Below are 20200 nucleotides of genomic sequence, written 5' to 3'. Positions count from 1 at the left end.
GGTGAGAGAGAGAGAGAGAGAGAGAGAGAGAGAGAGAGAGAGAGAGAGAGAGAGAGAGAGAGAGAGAGAGAGAGATTGGAAATTGAATCCACAATTACAGCAGCAGAGAATGACAAAATAGCACCTTTTTCGGCACATTTCCCCCACATGGATTCCTTCTGTTGTTTGTCAGCTAAGGCTGTTGAATTGATTGGTGATAGTCATCCCTCGGAGGGAGAAGATGCCCCCGGTGACTCATGGCTTTGGATAGATCAATGGAGAAATGAGAAAAGAGCTGAGTATCAGCTGGACATGGAGAGGCGTGGCAATCACCATAACTTAGCCTGTGTCAGTTCAAATTGATGTAAAACTTTTTATTATTACAGAGGGGCAGGCAGGATTTATGTCCTGTCTCACCAAGCTGAAGACACACACACCAACACACATACACACTTACAAACAACTCCAGCAGCGATGGCATTAGCCGATCCTCTTCTGAGATTTAAAAAAATTATAACACGTTATCACATTACAAGCAGCTGCCAAAATATCAATCAAATGCACAAATATCCCAAAGTGTTTACATTTATCTTGATGTTAAGTGGTTTTTCAAGTAAGTCCCACAAGACTGGATTCAAAGCGTGTCCATGAGTTGGTATAATGCGGCACTAACAGACAAACGACACATTAAATATTTTTACGTCTGTTTGTATTCTGCTTTGCCTTTGCTGATGCATGCTACTTGCTTACTAGCCTGTAGGCAATATCACAAGCCTTTAGACAGGGAGACTGACAGACAAATTGTTTTTTGGATGCTCTTCCACTGTGAGTTTGCAAGCCCTTTTCTCTATGTCTTGTGTGTGTGTGTGTGTGTGTGTGTGTGTGTGTGTGTGTGTGTGTGTGTGGGTGGGTGGGTGGGTGCGTGCATATGTGTGTGTTACACAGTGAACTTGCTTAAAGCTGTGAAGCTGATCTGTGAAAATGGATCCGTTATCTCCGTTTAGAATAGCAAACTTCAGCACCGGCGTCTTTAACAAGCTTTCCCTGACCTTACTGTGGAGTGCTCTATGTAGATAAAGAAGAGGAAATAGTCGGAAAGAAAGACAAAATCAGAGAAAGGAATAAGAAGTTCAGTCTTTGCAGGTAAACAGAGACGAGCAGCGGGCGCTTCATCCTGTGAGAGGTGGCGAGTACAAATCTTAAGGGAATGGCAGGTGAGTGGTTAGTGGCATAAAGCAGTATGTGTACAGGTGGAGGGGGGTGATAGACAGAATATAGAAAGCTTGATGCATGGATGGTGAAGAAATAAAATTCATATCTCCAACTGCAGAGATCTGTGGTTCAAGCAGAGGTAATGATAACAACGGATGGTCTGTGCAAACACAATTGACTGTGTTTTTATTGCCGGGAAGCCAGCAGGGGATTCTTCCTGTTACAGCACAATATCCCTGGGAATAAACGTTCATGTGGAATAATTTGATGTATGATTTATGGTAGGAGCCAGTGAAGGGTATCCCCTCACATAAGAAGGCAGAAAGTAAAGCTCAAATTAAACTTTCCATTCAGCTGTGAAGGTTTGCATGAAATAAATGTTATCATCTGGTCACATCTGCAAGGATCAGTGCTGCCTGAAAGTGAATAATAGCCCGGAAAATCTGCACATCACAACCTCACAACTCATTGTGCTACGAACAGAAGGCTGTGTGCTTCTGCTGCTTTAGCCCATTTACTCCAAATCACATGTCATTTACATTACAGCTCGCCAATTTATTAAGCATGCCGTGTTTCTGTGTACATTTGTTCTGCCACTCCACACATCCATTGTATTTTCCATTCAAAGAGCCCTGTGGTACCTGTGTTGTCTTGTTAACAAACCAAAGGTATGTTTACAGTCAGTGGTGTCCACCATTATTTGTATGTCCATTTAAATGAATATGGAAGACATGTCTAAAGCCAAAATATCCTGGACACGAACATTGCCATATTACACCAATGACATTATTTGCAGCCAATCTTCTAGCGATCAGAGGAAAAATCGAGGTCCAGCCGATACACCTGCCGGACCAGTGGCAGGTCAATCATGACATTTCAACCCATTTCTATAGCAACAAATAACTAACTAAAGCCAAACTTCCCAGAAAAATGTACACTCAAACAAACATCAATGTGATAAGAACTACAAAAATGACAGAAACCATCTTTGAGAAACGTTTATTTTACGTGAGCTTTGGCTTTTTAAGGCTTTTTTTGGCCAATGTCCCATCCAACCATGACCAATACTACAGCCACCAGGACGTGATGGAGATGCTTGTCGTGACATGTCATGTCGTCCATCTATATCGACAGTCTATGGGTCTGAAGGCATGCCCTTCATCGTAAGTATTTAAATCCAAACACGTCCATGCTTACACTGTAACTGCCACTCTTCTTCTTCTGCCTCTACTTATGTATTGCAGTATATCATGACATGTTACTACCACCTGTTGGTCCGTGGAATATAATAATTTGTTGTTCAGGAGATAAATTGGCACACGCTCTGGCATGCTCATTTCAGGGTGTGCAGGTAAATAGCCTGTATTTATATATCACTTATATAGACAGTTTTGCCATCCACCCATTCACACACACATTCACGTCCAATGTATGTGCTGGAAAACATTACTGATTCCCATGAACCCAATTTAATCTGCAAAGCCGTTTTCAGACATGACCTGCTCGTAAAATCTGGAGAATTGTCGAAAGGAGTTTACAAGCAGTCGGTCTTTCACACGTGCACAACGCAGTAGGAGGTTCTTTTCACACCGGTGTCGGCTCTTATCACCACAAACTCTCTTGCCATCTTTGTCTGTGTTCTACGTGTGTTTCATTGCTTTTTCACTTATATATTTGTCTTCTTTTACTTTTTTTCATTTTGTCACGTGTCATGTGTTAGAAGCGCCATCGACCCCTCAACTCGCTCGCGGTGAATCCAGAGGTGTTCTCACATTGAATTCTCCAGAATTTCTACAGACTTTACACTATGAGGCCAGGTGGAGAAAGTCTGCAGAAACTTCGAGGCCTCTCACTTGGACATTTGCGTTCACATATGCACCTCCTCCGGAGAAAATACGGAGGATCTGCAGAGTTCAGTGCATGTCTGAAAGCAGCTCAAGTGTCCTGTGCTTAGCCATCCTGTATTTCCTGAATATTGTATAAATAAACAACATAAAGCACTTTGAGATTGAGTGTTCAATAAAACACTCTCCGTAATGCTGGGTTTTACATCATCCAATTCCAACGTCCTGTTTTGTGAGTGGTCTAGCGCTCCCTACTGGTTGGTCGAGGTGCTTGCACAATGGATGGTGGAAGTGAGGGGAAAGCATGAAGCTCTCATGCATCATTACATCCTCATCGTGCGGCTCATGGCTGCCACATGAAAAGCAGCGGCTGGTGACAACATGTTGTGAATGTCTGTCTGCACTCTCTTCCTGCCAAGAGCAGAGTTCAGTGATGGGATATGCAGAGAACTGGGTGAGAGTCAAGGATAGTGTGTCTTTGTGCAGTGTCATTATCATTATCAGTTTAACATATCATCTATCAATCCTCCCCCTAGTTACACTAATGTACACACATACTCACACACACATGGTCAGAAACATTTTGTATCTATGAAGGAGAATCTGGCTATAATAATATTGAATTTCTACACAGCACATGCATTCTCTCCTTCATTCTGTCAAATGCACATGCACTCTCTCAGGTCAGGACTCCACAAGCTTTATAGAAAAATTATGCTATGAATGTACGTATACACACACCCACACCCACACACACTATAACATTCTGAGTGGACACCCAGCCCATGGCTAATGGATTGGGTCTTGTGTGTGTACCATCACACTGAGAGGCATGCATGATGAATGGCTATTTACCGAAAATGACAGGGCCTAATATCTGAGAGTTATACTAAAACTGCTGCACGCTCTTACACACACATACACACACACATGCATGGAAACTGAAATTGCAGCACAGACACACACACACAATCGGTCATGCATACCACCTTGTCAGTTGTCAAGCATTTCCCATAGATTTTTTATCTTTTTTTTATCAGACATTGACTTTAACTTATTGGAAGGGTTCTCAAAGTGGGGACGGGGGACGTCCAGGGGTCCTGAAGACGGTACCAAACTGACAAACTCCTATTAATTCCAAATAAACAACATAGTAATATATTTAAAGGGTAACTTCACTATGAGTAAGATAATTATTTTTAGCTGTCAGTTGATCCAGGCCCCAGGTCAAGTTATTTTCAGTAATTCTGTCAACTTTACCCCACAACTGTGAAAAATCAATCAGGCAAAATCATTTTCCAAATTCCATCACTTTCCTCTGCTGAATCTGCAGAATCAGCCTCGCTAAGCTAACTGTAAAATAGTATTTTAATCAGGTCTGAACCACAATCAGTGACGTCACTCTCACAGCTTTCATCCTCTGCCAGGAAAAAAAGATGCTTCATGTTGAGTTAATGCAACTTGAGCTTTTACCAGCTACACCACCATATACAGTAGAGCAGGAGTGGGGAACCTGCGGTCTCCAGCTCTGTACACATCCCATGAGACAATTTCTATTTACCCTCAGAAACACAAAAAAATGTTCATGACAGCAATAAATCTTTGATCTGTGATAACACAAAACAACATAAGATTGAAGATGTCCTTCAGGGTGGTCCCCTCCAGCTGTACCCCTGTCACTTCACGGTCAAGGTGAATGAACACACAGTGGCTGACAAGGATCATAGTGACATGTCAAGAAAAGAAAAGAAGATGCAGAAAGTCGCGCTTTCCAAGCGAAATGAACAAACTTCTATATTTGGTGTGTCTATAGTTTGCGGGGACGTGCTCAAACTGATGAAAAAGGCCAAGCACCATCCCAGCTGGAAACATGCAGCTGAACTGGAGCCACAAGGACAAATGGTCTTAGATAAAGTGATCACATTCTGACAGGGACAGTGTCAGTGTGTTCAGTTGGGATCACTGCCGAGTTTGATACGAGGGAGGAATCAGTGTTGTTGCAAGACAAAGGTGAGGATTAGTTTAGATTTTGTTTTTGCATCTTCCAACACTGCGAAAACAAAAGTCTGCTATGACATGTGAACAGGGTGAGTTTCCAAAATCCTTCCGGCATTTGTCGCGACATTTCAGCTCATGAAAAGTAAACAAAAGAAAACAGAGCATATGTGTTAAGCTGTTTAGTGTGGAAACGGCTGATGTATGAAAACCAACAACACAAAATCATTGAGCCGCAAAGACACAATGTGCTGAAAACTCTCAGCCTCCCTCTGTTTGAGTTCTTTAAATTGTACGTCCTCAGGATTTTCCCATTCTGAGGAGACATGCACTGATGACCTTCTGCTGTGAGCAGTTCTCTTCAAAAGGGACTCGATTTGCTCTAGAACGTGTGACCCAAGCCTGGAAAACGAGCTGTGAGGAACATCATCAACATCACTACCACCTGACATCAGACACTTTGCCAAAGAGAAGCAGTGCCAGACATTGCATTAAGCTATTTTCAGACATGACCTGCGGAGAAACTCAGGGGACTTGGGTCAGGACTTTTTCCGCAGTTTTCCTTTTACACACGCACAACGCAGCGGGAGGTTCTCTGCTCGGACACGTTCAAAACAGCAATAAATCCTCCACGGGATTCAGGTGAGGGGGGTGCAGCAGGCAGAGGCAGGACCTAACTTATTCATTCTGCTGCGGAGATCCCGTGATTTTGTTTACAGCACATCAACACCTTATCACCGCAAACTCTCTTGACATCTTCATCTGTGTCTTGTGTGTGTGTGGCGCCGCTTTGTCAACATGAGATGTTTGTTTTCCTTTTTTCATTTATGCGTCTGTGTGAGAAGCAACATCAACACACCCACTCACTTGCGCTGAATTCTGCAGAGGATCTCCTGCAGTGTTCTCACATCGGCTCCTCCGGAGTTTCTGCAGACTTTATACTAGGAGGCCAGGCGGAGAAATTCAGCAGAAATTCTGGAGGCTCTCACACGGAAATTTGCGTTCACATAATACATGTATGAGAAATTCAGGAGCTGTGCATGTCTGAAAGCAGCTTTAGAGAGGTTAGCGGGATATTTGTGTTAAATCATTTTGTATGGCCTAAAGAATGTTAGAAAGAATGAAATGACCCCCTGATAGGAGAAAGGTTCCCCACCCCTGATATACATGTAGACATTATAATAAGAGTTACGAATTCGGGATAAACATCATATCTTATAGACGGCTATTAAACATCAGAAAATGCCTATAATGTGTTGCTATAGACAGGGGGGAGAGACAGAGGAAACCTGGAACAGCAACCAACGGCCAGCAGTCACAGGAAATTCAGTTTCTGAATTTGTGAATTTGTTCAAACAAAAACAGGTTCTTAAGTTGCTCTTTAAAGAAACTACACTACACGTCTCTTGTTCTCTAACTGCTATCAATAACTCCTCAGTGAAGATCAATGGGTAATCAATAACTGGAGCCCTCTGACGGGTCAGGTTCACATCACTGTTACAGTGACTCCGCAGATGGATACCAGTTCTCATAGAATTAAGGCAAATGTGCAAAAATGGTTTAATAGATGACTGCTCTGTGTAAGTGATGCGTGAGCTGATTGATTCTAAATGTTTAAAATAAAAAGTGAATATTTTACTGGTGTAAATCAGTTTCCTAATAAATGAGCACATCAAATAGAAATGTAAGCTGTACCAGCTTGAGCTGTACTGAATTACCGCTACAGACTTGCTGTGCTTTAGGAGTAACAGGCTTCAGTGCTTTGGAAGTTAACGTATCAACATAAAAATCGTTCCCCTCTGCAACAGATTTACAAAGTAGCCAGAGGGCATGTTGCAAAGACCATAAAACATATCTGTCCATACAGACTGTAGTATTCACCGTTGAAATGAGAGTAAATGTCCCACCATGTTAAACCCGCATATCTCCTGCCTTCAGCAAGTGGTGTGCTTGGTGTCTCCCTCAAAACTTATCACCAAAATTATTACAATTTCCAGACAGCCAAACTCACACCTCAACATGAATTCACTGAGAGCACATTCCTCTTTTCTCTGCTGCAGTTTGTCATGATACCACCAAGAGAACCAGAAATAAGAGCTTAGCGGGAAACTCTACTTCTGTCTCCCCTCAGCTGCGTTACGTCACCTGAAAGCCCCCGATAAATGGGTTTATTATCCCCTAATCAAAATGGTCACAGAGCCTGCCCCGGCAGCTTCACGGCACTCTGATGGTTGAGCATTGGGAGCCCCGCGAGCCTTATCACCAGTCGCCAGAGGCTGCAGTAGAGTGCTATGGTGTGTTTGTATGGGCTACAGATTTGGACGTATTGCTCAAGGGTCCCACCGACAGATACAGTATACTTCTTAGACTTGTACTTCAGAAGAACCCCCTTTGTGGTGCTATTAACTATTGAGGTGCTCTGTGTATTTATTAAATATCCCACATGTGCAATATAAGGACATTCTTAATAATCAATTATTACAGAACAATTAGTCAGGAGAACCCCTGAAAAACCCTCTCAGTCACTAACTCTCTCCATCCAATGCGCACACGCACATCATTCAAGTGAAACACTGACTGACAGGTATAAAGCACTTACATACAGTAACTCTATTAACCGTAATGACTCCCATAAGTCTTCTTCTGTAGAGCAGTATGCCAAACCACATTTCAAAAAGTGGGATTTTTAACTACTTGAGTCCTCCCCCCTGAGATATTAAGTTACTATCTCTACTCAGCTACTCATGAGAAGTACGTTAATAGTTACCCACTCTTTATGTATTTCAGTCGAGGGAGTTGAAAATAAGTTTTTTAGGTTTATATTCCATCCAATTAAAGGCTGCTTTTATGGGTTGTGTTCTGTGCCTGATTAAACGTAATCATATCATAACATAATATTTTACTTTTCTGAAGTCCCATTCTGCAGCCTGTGTCAGTTTCACCAGTAAGAAGCACAGCAGCATTCACCTTCTGAGGTTTTAAGCTCAATTCTCCACAAGAGAGAAAAGCGTGTCTCTGTCGGTGGACGGAGCCGTGAACCTGAAGACTGATATGTAGGGTTATAGGCTTTTCAATAGGCTATTCTGAAGAGATCGACCGTAACATATGACAACTTTCTGGGCGATGCAAAGCTGGTGGTGCGTAAAGATGGAAGGCAGACTGGTGAAGCTGCTCCGCAAAAAGAAAAGATAAAGAAATAACAATTAGCCCTACTTATACGCACACGTGATAATTGCCTCAATGCATTTAGAAAAAGCATCTTAGTATTGACCAGAAAACTTCTAGACTCGTCCATGTGGACGTTTTTGATGAAAATTGACTGTGGCACCATGTGCGTAAAAGAGGAGTGGACACCTCTCAACAGCGCGTGCTCGGCTCTGAGACGTGACCCCCAAGTTAAGCTGCGCTGCTTCTTATTTTATCTTTGCTCTTCATATTTTAACATGCAATATACAATAATAACATGATCGTTATACTCACACAACCCTGTCGTGCCACACTGCACACAACGCGCTGGCTGGTGGAGCGACTTGTTTCAGCACGAACGCTCTCCTGACATGTGGATACGGACGGAAACTTGTTCAAAAAACCCATGAGGAGCTTACCTGTGGTGAGTAGATCTGAGTCCCAGCCGAGAGTTAAAGTGCCCTGGTCCGGTCTGTGTGAAAATGTATGTGTATGCGTGTGTATAGGCGGATGGATGGAGATCCACACCACTTAAGGTCCGACTAGATTATCCGGTCCGCCCCGCCTCCGGAGATCGACACACACGGGGATCCGCACCGCTCTCTGCCGCCGCTGCAGCTCACAGCCTCCGATGTATGGAGGAGGGAGGGAGGGGAGGAGGGAGGGGAGGAGGGGGGGGTCCCCTCATTAACAAGGTGAGGCACGGGCTGATCACACACACACACACACACACACACACACACACACACACACACACACACACACACACACACACACACACACACAGACTCTCTCAAACATCATTCAAGAGAACAGATTTTAATTCTTTCATTTTCTTTTGCTTCTAATTGATATTTGCGTGAGTAATTATGTCTAATATCTTAAGCGTAATTGCTTTGACTTAATATTGGGTTATTGAGTTATTTGTTTTCTGTTTTGGAAGAATAGAAATTCGGACTTGCTGACTCATGCACATTCCCAGACAACTCAACTCCACATTAAAAGGATTTTATCATACAGCAGATAAAAGCATATCCCCATTTTAACCCACTGTGTTTTATCTGCTAAAAGCACCCACAGGGAGACTGTGCAGCGATCTCCCATGAGCATGTCCCAGCTCTAATATTAATGGCGAAGTAAGTTCCTCTGTTACTGAGTTAAAGAAGCAGATTAGAATTGTTATATGTTCCCAGCAGCTCAGAGGGTAAACATCAACTAATTCCCAAATGAGTAAGTCTATTCCACTGATTGATATTATAGGGCTGCAACATTTTACTGTGCCACCCCGACACACAGTGCGTTGTAATAAATCGTGTGCTCCGAACAACCGCTAAACATTAGCTATAGAACCGGAGAACATTCATCTCCATGTAGCCTGAAAATCACACAAACCAAACTAATCAAACCAAAAAGGTCAACTAATATTATTATGCAAATCAGCTGAGTAACTAACCGGCCATTTCATTACTCTGATTGTTCAGTGAGAGGAGGCTCGAGCTGAGGGAGGACGAGTGTCAGCGGATTTTAGAGACAGTGACTACAAATGGGTTCTTTTTGACCTTTTGTTTGTTGACTTATTGATGGAAAAGAAAACTGCTCAACAGAAAGCACCAATTTTAAGAATTGCACTTAATTGCCAAGGAAACACAGCAGTTATAAAAATGATGTATTAAGATGGCATACAGAAATAACTGAAAATACCAACGCAGAATAAAATCAACTAAACTAAATGGTTCATGTGGAGCATATGATGAAAAAGAGCCAAATGAAATAGAGAAGTTTATGGAATATCCTTGTTTTTTTATTTCTGCGACGTCTTTCCACGCACACCTGCATAAACTTTGTTTTGGGACTTTTACCTTTTGGGACTGAGTAACACAGACTCTCAATTGTTGAACTGAGGGCTAAGTCTGGCTAACATTAAGGTTGTATTATTTTATACGGGGTGAGATATTATTGACATTTAATGATAAAGACAGTCTACCTGATTTGATTCTACGAATTCAGTTGATCTTTTTGTACTGTAGGATACATACACTGTATAATCAAAGTGAATTTAGATGTTTCAATTTTCACACTGATTGACAATCTTTTCATGACCAACTTTGCATGGTTAAAATTGCTCAGAGCCATTCTCGCTCTCTGTCCCCTGCAGTTCTGGGGCTCATTCGGCCAACAGGTAACAACAGTGAGGACAACGAGGCAAACGAGGCACACTTTTAATCTGGCTGAGTGAAGCAGGGGAGATTGGGTTCAGCTGTCAGCCCGTGCGGAAGCAGGACACTTGGTAAAATGATGGCACAACACTGGCGGCCTACAGACCCAGAATTATAACGAGCGGCCCAGCAGAGCAGAGGGGAGGGAGGGAGCCTTGTGCAGCCGGGGAACGCTGACAATGAGCAGATGAGCTGGGATCAATGTCGGAGTTTGACAAAGAGAAGGGGAGGGAGTGCATGGATGAGTGGCAGTCTGGTCCCTCAGCACTTTGACTTAGCCTCATTTTTTATTAGGTTGTTATTTACACACCTGCTGCCACGGGGAGAGGCAAGGAAACTCACTCTCTCCATCTTTTTCTGGCTCTCATGGACAGACACATATACAATCAACAGCACTGCAGGCACACACACACACACACACACACACACACACACACACACACACACGCACACGCACACGCACACGCACACACACGCACACACGCACACACACACACACACACAAAAACACACACACCTGCGCTAACTTCCCTCAACACGTCCTCTTAACAATGATTGGAAAGTCCATATGAGCTGATGACGGAAGTCTATTTCTGAGAGTCTAAAAATATAACTTTTGTCCTGGTTCACTGGATTCATTAAGGTCCCTGATGAAGCAGACATTTCACAAAGGAAGTTAAGACAGAGACAGAGATGATAATTCTGAAATTACATACAGCGGGAAGTGAGCTGATTTTACAAGAACACATTAGCGACCAGTAGTATAGATTCCACCTTCCTCAGCGATGGGTGTAATAGAATTGGAGAGGTAGTCTCCAGGTAGCTCTCAGGTTTAGCCAAACTGAAGATGGATGGAGGTTGCTTGCCTAAAAGGTGCAACAACTAAGATAAGAGGAGGAGGGAGGAGGATGGGGAGGAGGTTTTTTCTCTCCTGTGTGCTCAGCACCTGAGCCTGACCCCACCCCATGCGTCCACCACCCTCCATCTTCCACTCAGACAGGCTAATGGGGAACTGGGAGCACCATTTATATTCCTTGCCCCCCCACCGGCACCCTACCTCAGCTATCTGATAGGCCGATTCAACCCCCCAGAGGGGTAAAAGAGATGAGTGTGTGTTTGTGTGTGTGTGTGGGTGTGAGCGTGCATTTGGTGTTGTACGTCTCTTCATATGAGAATCAAGTTTAGTGTGAGGCCTTGGTTCATGATGAAGGCTTCAATGTGTAACTTTTATCATAAACATCAATTTCCTATCAATGAATCACTGTAAAATCTGTTTCCATAACTGGTGTTAACCTTGTATCTTCTGTATAAGCGTCATTGTTTCTTTGATGTACGAGCAGGTTTCCCAGAAAAGCCTGATGCTGTACATTGTATACTTTTGGGTTTCTCTATCATTTTCACGGTCTTGACCTTCTATGTAAAGTGTCTTGAGATAACGTTTATTATGATTTGGCGCTATACAAATAAAATTGAATTGAATTGAATTGAATCACATTGAAGCGTGTTAAACCACATTTGGAACTCTGATTTTGTATTTCTTATGCCTTATAAATTCTCACATAAAGAATAATTCAATTAGACCAAGTAAAAATCTCTGTTGTACTCAGTCAATGAGTGTGTTTTCTATATGAGGTCAAAAAGGTCAAGGTCAAAAATGATCAAAGTGTAATACCATAATTAATTTCATAGAGCTAGCTGATACTGATTTTAAGGTGAGATGTAACAAGAACTGTCTTAAAAAAATGATACACTTAGATAATCAATTTGGGAACAAAGGAAACATTTATTTGTATTGAAAGGAAACACATTAATGATAACATAATTTCGACTTTGTAGCTGGAATCCAGTTTCTTAAATCAAATAACTCCATGAGCATCTTTTGTGTGCTCAATATGACACCATTCTGTACATGTTCAGGATGAAAGCGACACTGGGGAGAAACACAAACACTTAAAGCTGATTAAAGTCTTGGCTGGAAACTTCTGGCAAAACAAATTGTTGTTATGTTGATGCCACAGTTTTGTGAAATATAAACACATTACTTGTGAATCCTCATGAGGCAAGCTGTAATTCAAGGTGTGAGGCTTGGTGGTTTGTGTTCCATTGGCGATATTACAATACAACATTCTTTTCAGTCTTCTCAACTTTGTCTTTTAGTACTGATACCAATGCAATAGAGTTAATAGGTTAATGCATCTATGTGGAGGATTGCCCATTTAAGGTGGTAATTTGGATTAGTTCTTGATAAGTGAAAGTTGCACTCATATAGGAACCAGAGACTTGGCAGCTTGCACTGTTTTGCATGTCATCATACCCATCTGAAATTTCCATTACCCTCTTTTGTAGTGAGGAATAAAGATGCAGTTTTATCCACAATAATAATAAATATATAAACATAACTGATGGGCACAGAATTATCAAATGTAGAACTGCAAAGCATCTAGATATGTTAGCAGTAAATGCACCATTAAGCAGATGCACATATTCGGTCAACAGACTCATTGGTCGGTTTTTGCATACATTCCAGAGTTGATATTGATATTACTTAAAGGCAGTATATACCACACAACCTAGTTAGAAACCTAACAGCTGCATTTGTTTGATACGTCCTGTCTGTATTTGTTTTCTCCAGAGGATGAATAATAATATTTGATGAACTCTCCTCTGGCTCTGCCGTGAGGCTGAAATGAACTTACAATATAGTCAGGAATTCTGCTATCAGGAAATGTACTGGTTGTGTTCAAGCTCCCCAGAGGATAGACCCTTAATGTTGTGGACTGTCAATTAGCTTTCCTCCATCACCACTCGGCCAAAGTGTCAACTTTCACCCAACATATCACATAATCTAAGAGGTACTGTATATTACCATGAGATCTGCTCCCAGGGGGATTTTAATGAGCAGTAAATAAGTTCTAAAGTACCTATGTGTCAGCATATTCATATGCAATATCACTGAAATCTAATGTGACTGTAAATATCTGTATGTGTGGGCAGCCGGGTCTCCTTCAGTTCACTTTAAAATGCTATTTGAGAAAGTATGTAATTTTCTAATACTGGCAGTTAATTTATTCATAGTTGTATAATTATAGATTGAAACAAGCTTTTTAAGTTTTCTTTACATTTTTTACAGTCCAGAGTAAAATTTATTTTCTGATTAAATGAAACTGAAACTGAGTTGAGCCTCTTCTAAATATCCATGCGCACGTCCGTGTTTGTGTGTGTGCCAGTATATCGAGCCAAACGTCTGAGATTCCTCTGTGACTGATAAAAACTGAAATGAATCATAATGAAGATGGACAAGAACTTGGCTTGCATTCCTTCCTTCCTCCTCCTCCTCCTCCTCCTCCTCCTCCTCCTCCTCCTCCTCCTCCTCCGCTTTCTTCTTTCCATCCTCTTTTTTTCCTCCTCCATTCCCTTCTCCCTTCTCATTTGGATCCAGGTCCCTGCATGTGTAGCTGGTGACAACGTAGGGCAATTCTATTTTACAGTCAAACGCAGAAAACCAGTCGGTGTCTTTCATTCATTTAATCAAGAGGTGTTTCACACGTCATAAACTAAACGTTGACTTCCAGGGATTGACAGCTCAGTCCCTCACATGTTGAGCTAACTTTTGCTAAAGTAACTCAAATGAGGAAACTTTTTTGCAAAACAAAATCCCAGTTGATCCCCTCAACGAACTCTGAAAATCCTTGAACCGCAGTTTAAAAACTTCAGCCTTAAACAACCTGCAAAACAAACATCTCCCACGAGTCACAGCTGCAATGTTCAATAATTGCTTAATTAACCATTTTTTTCGGAGAGCCTCGTCTGAACACTTCTGAATGTCGCGGACTGCAAACGCTCCCGCTACACACACAGGTGCACGTTCTTTTCCTGAACGTACACACACACACAGTCAAACTTTCTTAATAATGAAGGATAAAAAGTGCAGGAAACTGCTGCAAAAGAACGTCCCTCTGAGGGCCTTCTGCTACTTTCTGTTGTGCTCACAGCTTTTATAAAAAAAAAACTAATAACGTCCCCTTGGTCGCTCCTTTCCCCAGTTTCACTTGTTTAGTCTCAAGTGTCAGAAACCCCATTACAGTAATTAAGTCAGTGGATCCTCAAAGAGCTCCCCTTAAAACAGCCGGAGAGGGAGGGAGGCATGGAGGGGGAGAGATATGGTTGGAAGGAGAGAGATGGATGGAAAGAGCTCAACGGCTTTAGAGAGAGATGATGGAGTAAAGGAGAGATGAAGGGGTGGATGAGAGCGTGGTGGAGGAAGAGGCGGAACAAACACGCTTCAAAAACATGGGAACACAAGAAGCGGCGTTAAGATGTACATGTAGCCGTTTTACTTCGGTAAATCAGCAGCATATTACCTTTGAGATGTCGCTGTAATTACTGTTAACAAATTAGACCATATTCCAGATGGTTGGCAAACACCGCCGGCCTCTTTTACTGTGAGCGTCATTTATTGCTCCGTGGCACCATTCCTCATTCTTCTATCGTGTTGCTCTCAAAGTGATTCAAGCTTCCCATCCCGGGCTTAATTGTTTGCTAGTATAATATAAAGGTAACATAATTAACTTGATAGTGATAGTTTAATGTCTTAAAAAGCATTACATCCTCATGTGTGGTAAAAACGACTGGAAGAAGGATCTCTGGAGCTCTGTGAAGGAAAAAGAGCAAAGCTGATGTGGAGAAGCATGAAGGAATAACATTTCATGGAATGATCTTCAAGGATAAGCAACAGGTAATTTAAAGTTTCTGTTAGGGCTGAGCAATATGGGATTATCAAGATTCAATCAATATCGATAATTATCAGTGTCATATTATTATTTCTCTTAAGTTTAAATAAGTTTAAACCCTTTTTCTTTATGAGCAGGTAATGACAAACACTTCATAAACAGCAAAACATTTCACAAATCTGATATCAATTATGTGTTATTCCGCCTCCCTGTGTTTACACAATGTATGCGCATTATATCGATATATACATTGATCATATCTTATATTGATGTGACTTTATTTGTTTAAACTAATGTTGATTATTTGATTTGCAAACTAAGTACCAGGAATAATTTAGAGGCCAGATGTTTGAGGTTTTAAGTTTTATCGTAAGAACTACATTACCCATAATGCTCTCGGAGCAGGGGACAGAAACAGCAGTAGTTAGTAGTTACTGAGCTGTTTGTGCAAAGCCTCCATAATCACATGTGTATCCACCTTTTTCTATTCATTGAGGAAAATCTCTGTTTTAAGTCTGGACTTTCATCTCGTCATTTGAAAAGTAGTTGGATTAAGCTACAACAATATTGATGAAAATTGTAATTATTGGTATTGTTTTATTATCCAGCTGTAGGTGTTGTGACCTTAGATGGGCCAAAATGCCTTTATCGTGACTCCTGCTGAGAAAAACATTTACAATACCAACTAACCGGAAAACAACAATAAATGCTCCACATTATATGTTTTGCCATGTAGCAGATTAACAGATCACATAATGTTACTGCTTGAAAATATGTCTGAAATTCACTTTGCAGTATTAGTTATCCATGTTGCCCCTTTTTCTTCTTTTGGTAAATTGACTGTATTCCAGTCTTATGGACCACTCAAAGCCATTAACACTACAAATAACATTTGATTATGATACGATTCATTTATACAGTGCTACTATATGCAGCATTTTCTTCTGTGACACACCATTAATACAGTGTTGGTAGAGCCATCAGGGGTAATTTGTGGTTCAGCATCTTGACCGAGAACACATCAGAATGTGGACTGAAGGAGCTGGGGATCGAACCACCGACCCTGGACGACCCTCTCTACTTCATGACGTTGTGTTGCCACAGTTTTAAAACATGAGAGCGGTGCAGATGGATGACGTCTTTTATGTTGCAGTACTACAATTTATCTACATCTCAGCATCTCACATGATACAAGCTTTCAGTCGACCTGGCCTGCACAGTGCGACAAGCAGAGAACTTTAAAGATTGTTTTTTTTTTATTGCACGGTCTTTAGTCATTGTCCTCTCACACTGAAAAGATGGGAAATGTCACACAATAAAAAGTAGAGTTTATCCCTGTGGAAAGCTTCCCCGGTTTTATTTTACACGGCAAAGATGATGACAAGAAGATTGCTCCTACATTCAATTTGGCTTTTATAATCATTCATATGTGTGGTTACTGGGTTCTGAAGGTCTAATATCTGCCCGAAGGTAGGATGGGTAAAAATAATTAATGAATTAATTTTTAAGTAACAAGCTAAACACTATTGACCTGGTGTGACTAAGTGTTCCTGTGTGTGTCTGAAATAAACCTAGATGTCCTTTCAGTCAGCCTCACACACACACAATGACGGCAGCAAACTAAAAAAAGAAGAAGAAAGAAGCTACGATACCTCAAGGCTCAAGGGAAAGTGTCACAGCTGTGATTGGAAAAGGCACAGACCAGATTAGCAGGTGGCAACCTGAATTCAGAGAGAAAGGTGCGTGAACATGAGGGAGGGGTGGGAAAAGGACAGGTGTCAGGGCTCCATGATAAAAGACTGGCAACGGACGAGTTATAGACACTGAGGGGAGGGAGGGCGGAGGGAAGGAGAGGGTTGGAGCTCCAGTGCCAGAAGTGCTTAAAGCTGTCCTCCTGCATTGATATTCTGAGCTCATAGTTTGCTAACCCCTCCTTCCCGCCTCCTCCCCCTCCCCCTCCTCCTCTTTTTTCTTCAGAGGGTGATGTCATCCCTATATGGATCCTTTGGTCAGATGCCACCATCACTTACATCTCTGTCACTGTCACCATCTGCACACACATCCACTTAGCCCCGCAGCGACCTCCATCTTAATGCACATTTGCCGCAAAGGACAAAAATATATCTGTTTCATTAGATGGGTGGAGTCGGGAGAGAACAGGCCGAAGTGAAGCGGTCGTCCAGCTGCAGTAGTCTGAGATCTGTTGAAGCTACAAGAGCTTTACAGCTTATTTAGGTTAGCTAACCACAATGCTTAGGGCTGTGGTGGAGGGGTGTGCTCCATTTTAATATATCTGAGTGGTTCCAGTGGTGCTTATCCACATGAGGGAGGGTGGAGTCATAAATCACCTCAAATCATGATGAATTCATGGCTGGTAGGAGAAGGTGGCGTGGTGTGTTTGTTGCTTTTCTGTTTTGAATCAAAACGGGAAGGTTGCCAAAGGCGGCGTCCATCACCATTTGAATTACCAAGCAGATCACCAAGAGAGGTACCGGTGAGCAAATACTCAAGAGATTCAGTTATATTCACATTGGCTTTGAACTGTAGGCACAGTCAGCCAAGACCAAGAGGGGGTGTACTATTGAGAAAATCAATTGCCCCTTTCCCACTGGTCCAAAAACCCACCAAAACCAACTTACATCTGGCTTTTGTCTACAATGGGAATGGATACAATCAGCATTCACTCCCAGATTAAATGACTCTAGAGTACACACAGATTTGAATCTGCTCCGGTTCTTATCAGCAGTGACATGATAACCGGGTGAACGCACTAATTCAGCAAGACAACAAGGTGAGAGAGCGCCTCAGATTTTAGTTTGTGACGTCGAACATGTTCACAATCGCCTTTTTTAGCAGGTTTACTCAAAAACTTGTGGAAACCGGCTATGTCAGTGTAAAAACGGAATGTGACACATATAAGTGACTCACTTCCACTGATCCTGTGCAGGCCTCATATTGTATTGCCAATTTTTAGACAGTGTGTGTGTGTGTGAGAGTGAGTGTTACATTGACACTGTTGGATGAAGGTTGGGGAAGACCGAGTGAGAGGGAGGAAACAGTTTCCGTGCTCTGCTACACTATTGGCTGTCCATTGATTAACAGGGTCATCTGAAAGTGAGTCTCTTTCTTGCTCTCTTTATCTCTCTCTCTCTCTCTGCTACCCAAGAGTGACCCACTCCCCCTTAACCCTCCCACCACCCTCCCCATTCCTCTGTCCAGCATTACACCACGAGGCAATTAAAGCCAACCTGCCAGCGACTCTGTGTTCCGGGCTCGTAATTTTTAACTTGCTGTAATTAAAAGTGTTACAGCGACAGCAGCACGAGGGATGGGTAGGTGTTGGGTGATGAGGTGTGGGATGATTGAGTGATGGACAAGGCAAAGGTGGGGGTTGTGGTAGAGGGGGCATGGGACAAAACCAGGACAAGGGCAAAAGTCGTCGTCTTCAGTTTGATTGGAAAGAGAAATTGGAGGAGGAAAGAAAATGGGGCACAGTGTGTGTGTATGTGTGTGTGTGTGTGTGTGCGCGTGCGTGCGTGAAGAGGTGGATGTTTAGCATGTTGACAGGGTCCCCAGGGATTTACTAATGAGATGACCAGGTTGAGCTGTATGTCCTGTTCGGTTCTCTTGTTCAATCAATCAATTACTCCAGATAGTGTACTGGAGGGCAATGCGGGAGCTTGTGTGTGTAAATGCGTGTCTGTCTCCTCATAAGACACCAATGTACGGTGGTGGAATATGTTTTACAGTGTGTGTGTGTGTGTGTGTGTGTGTGTGTGTGTGTGTGTGTGTGTGTGTGTGTGTGTGTGTGTGTGTGTGCGTTTGTGTGAGTGTGTGCTTGTAATGTTCAGAAGTGATTCCCAAACAGGGGTCCTTGTACACCAGCGATCTGCAGTAGTCAGAGAATGTGAAAAGTTTATGTGACAGAAAGCTGAAGTCAAACTTCTGCATCCTACTGACATTTGTAAGTTCATGGTTCAGGGCTAAATATCATGGCGTGACAGAAGAGATTAGGCCATGCGTGAGTCAAGCTCAGCGCTGAAATGTTTGTCATGAACAGCAGAGAAAAGATGACTAAATGCCACAGAAGTCAATCGACAAAAGAGATTGCAGCTGATTAGAGAGTCAATTTTATAAATATGGAAATTAAAATAAAAAAACGATACACCTATGGCTGTTTGTGGTTAAAAAAAAGCTAACTGTCTCTCTTTTTTGACCACAAAGTTGTTGTTTATTAACTTTGTTCAACCCATTAATATTTTAATTTCTTATAGCAACGGCTCTAATTTATACAGAAGAAATAAAAGAGTGTTAGTGAAATAAGTTACCGAAACAATACACACATACACACACTGCAACTGAGTGGGAAAACTGGTTAGCAAGCTATCGGAGACTGGTTAGCCATCAGATAAATAACTAGATAGCTAAAAGTTATCAATAAGAAGACAGAAGAAACTGATAAATGCTTGTGCGGGCTAAATTGCTGAAATAGTTAAATGGTTAAGGTTGAAAAAGCTACAAAAACAATGGATAAAAGGATGAAACACTTGGTTAAAAAAGTTGATATAATTAGCAAAATAACAGAAAGCTAAATGTAATTGATTAACTATTCAAATAGTTGAAAAGTAATAGCTATTTGGTAATAGTAATAGATAGCTAACAGTAATAGTTTAATGATAGAAATCGATGGATGAATTGCTCAAAAAGAAAGGCTAGCTGCAAGTACAGGGTAAAACTTGAACTAGCCAATGTGGTGAAGTGAATATTAACGAGACCAGAGAAACATATGCATTCATAGTTCAATTGTACGAAAAAATATTGACATATAATCGACTTATATATATTTCAGTTTTTCAAACATACAATATGTAACTCCAACCACTAGGGATCTCTCAATAAAAACAATAAGAAAAGAGCTAGTGTGATGACATTGACTCAGGCGCAAATACTTGTGCGTGATCCATGACCAGTCACAATACAAACAGTGGGATAAACAGCCAACTACTTGCTAGGAGTGTGTTTTTCCTTCGTTTGTCCT

General features: G+C 41.8%; 1 protein-coding gene across 4 annotated transcripts in view; it reads right to left on the bottom strand.

Moving 5' to 3' along the window:
• LOC118106433 (endothelin-converting enzyme-like 1) overlaps positions 1 to 8833 on the bottom strand; it is a 48742-nt gene extending 39909 nt beyond the window's left edge. For 2 of the 4 annotated variants that reach the window (XM_035154972.2, XM_035154975.2), the window contains exon 1: positions 8636 to 8833. The gene's annotated coding sequence lies outside the window, so the exon portion shown is untranslated. Of the gene's footprint in view, positions 1 to 124; positions 241 to 8510; positions 8615 to 8635 lie in introns of those variants that run through there. The other 2 variants (XM_035154974.2, XM_035154973.2) reach the window with 2 other exon arrangements.
• Between the last annotated feature and the right edge of the window lie 11367 nt (positions 8834 to 20200).

This window comes from Hippoglossus stenolepis, chromosome 4, assembly GCF_022539355.2.
Source record: "Hippoglossus stenolepis isolate QCI-W04-F060 chromosome 4, HSTE1.2, whole genome shotgun sequence".
NCBI classification, from domain to species: domain Eukaryota; kingdom Metazoa; phylum Chordata; class Actinopteri; order Pleuronectiformes; family Pleuronectidae; genus Hippoglossus; species Hippoglossus stenolepis.
Note: the sequence above shows the minus strand (reverse complement) of the source record. Positions and strands in the feature narration are given on the sequence as shown.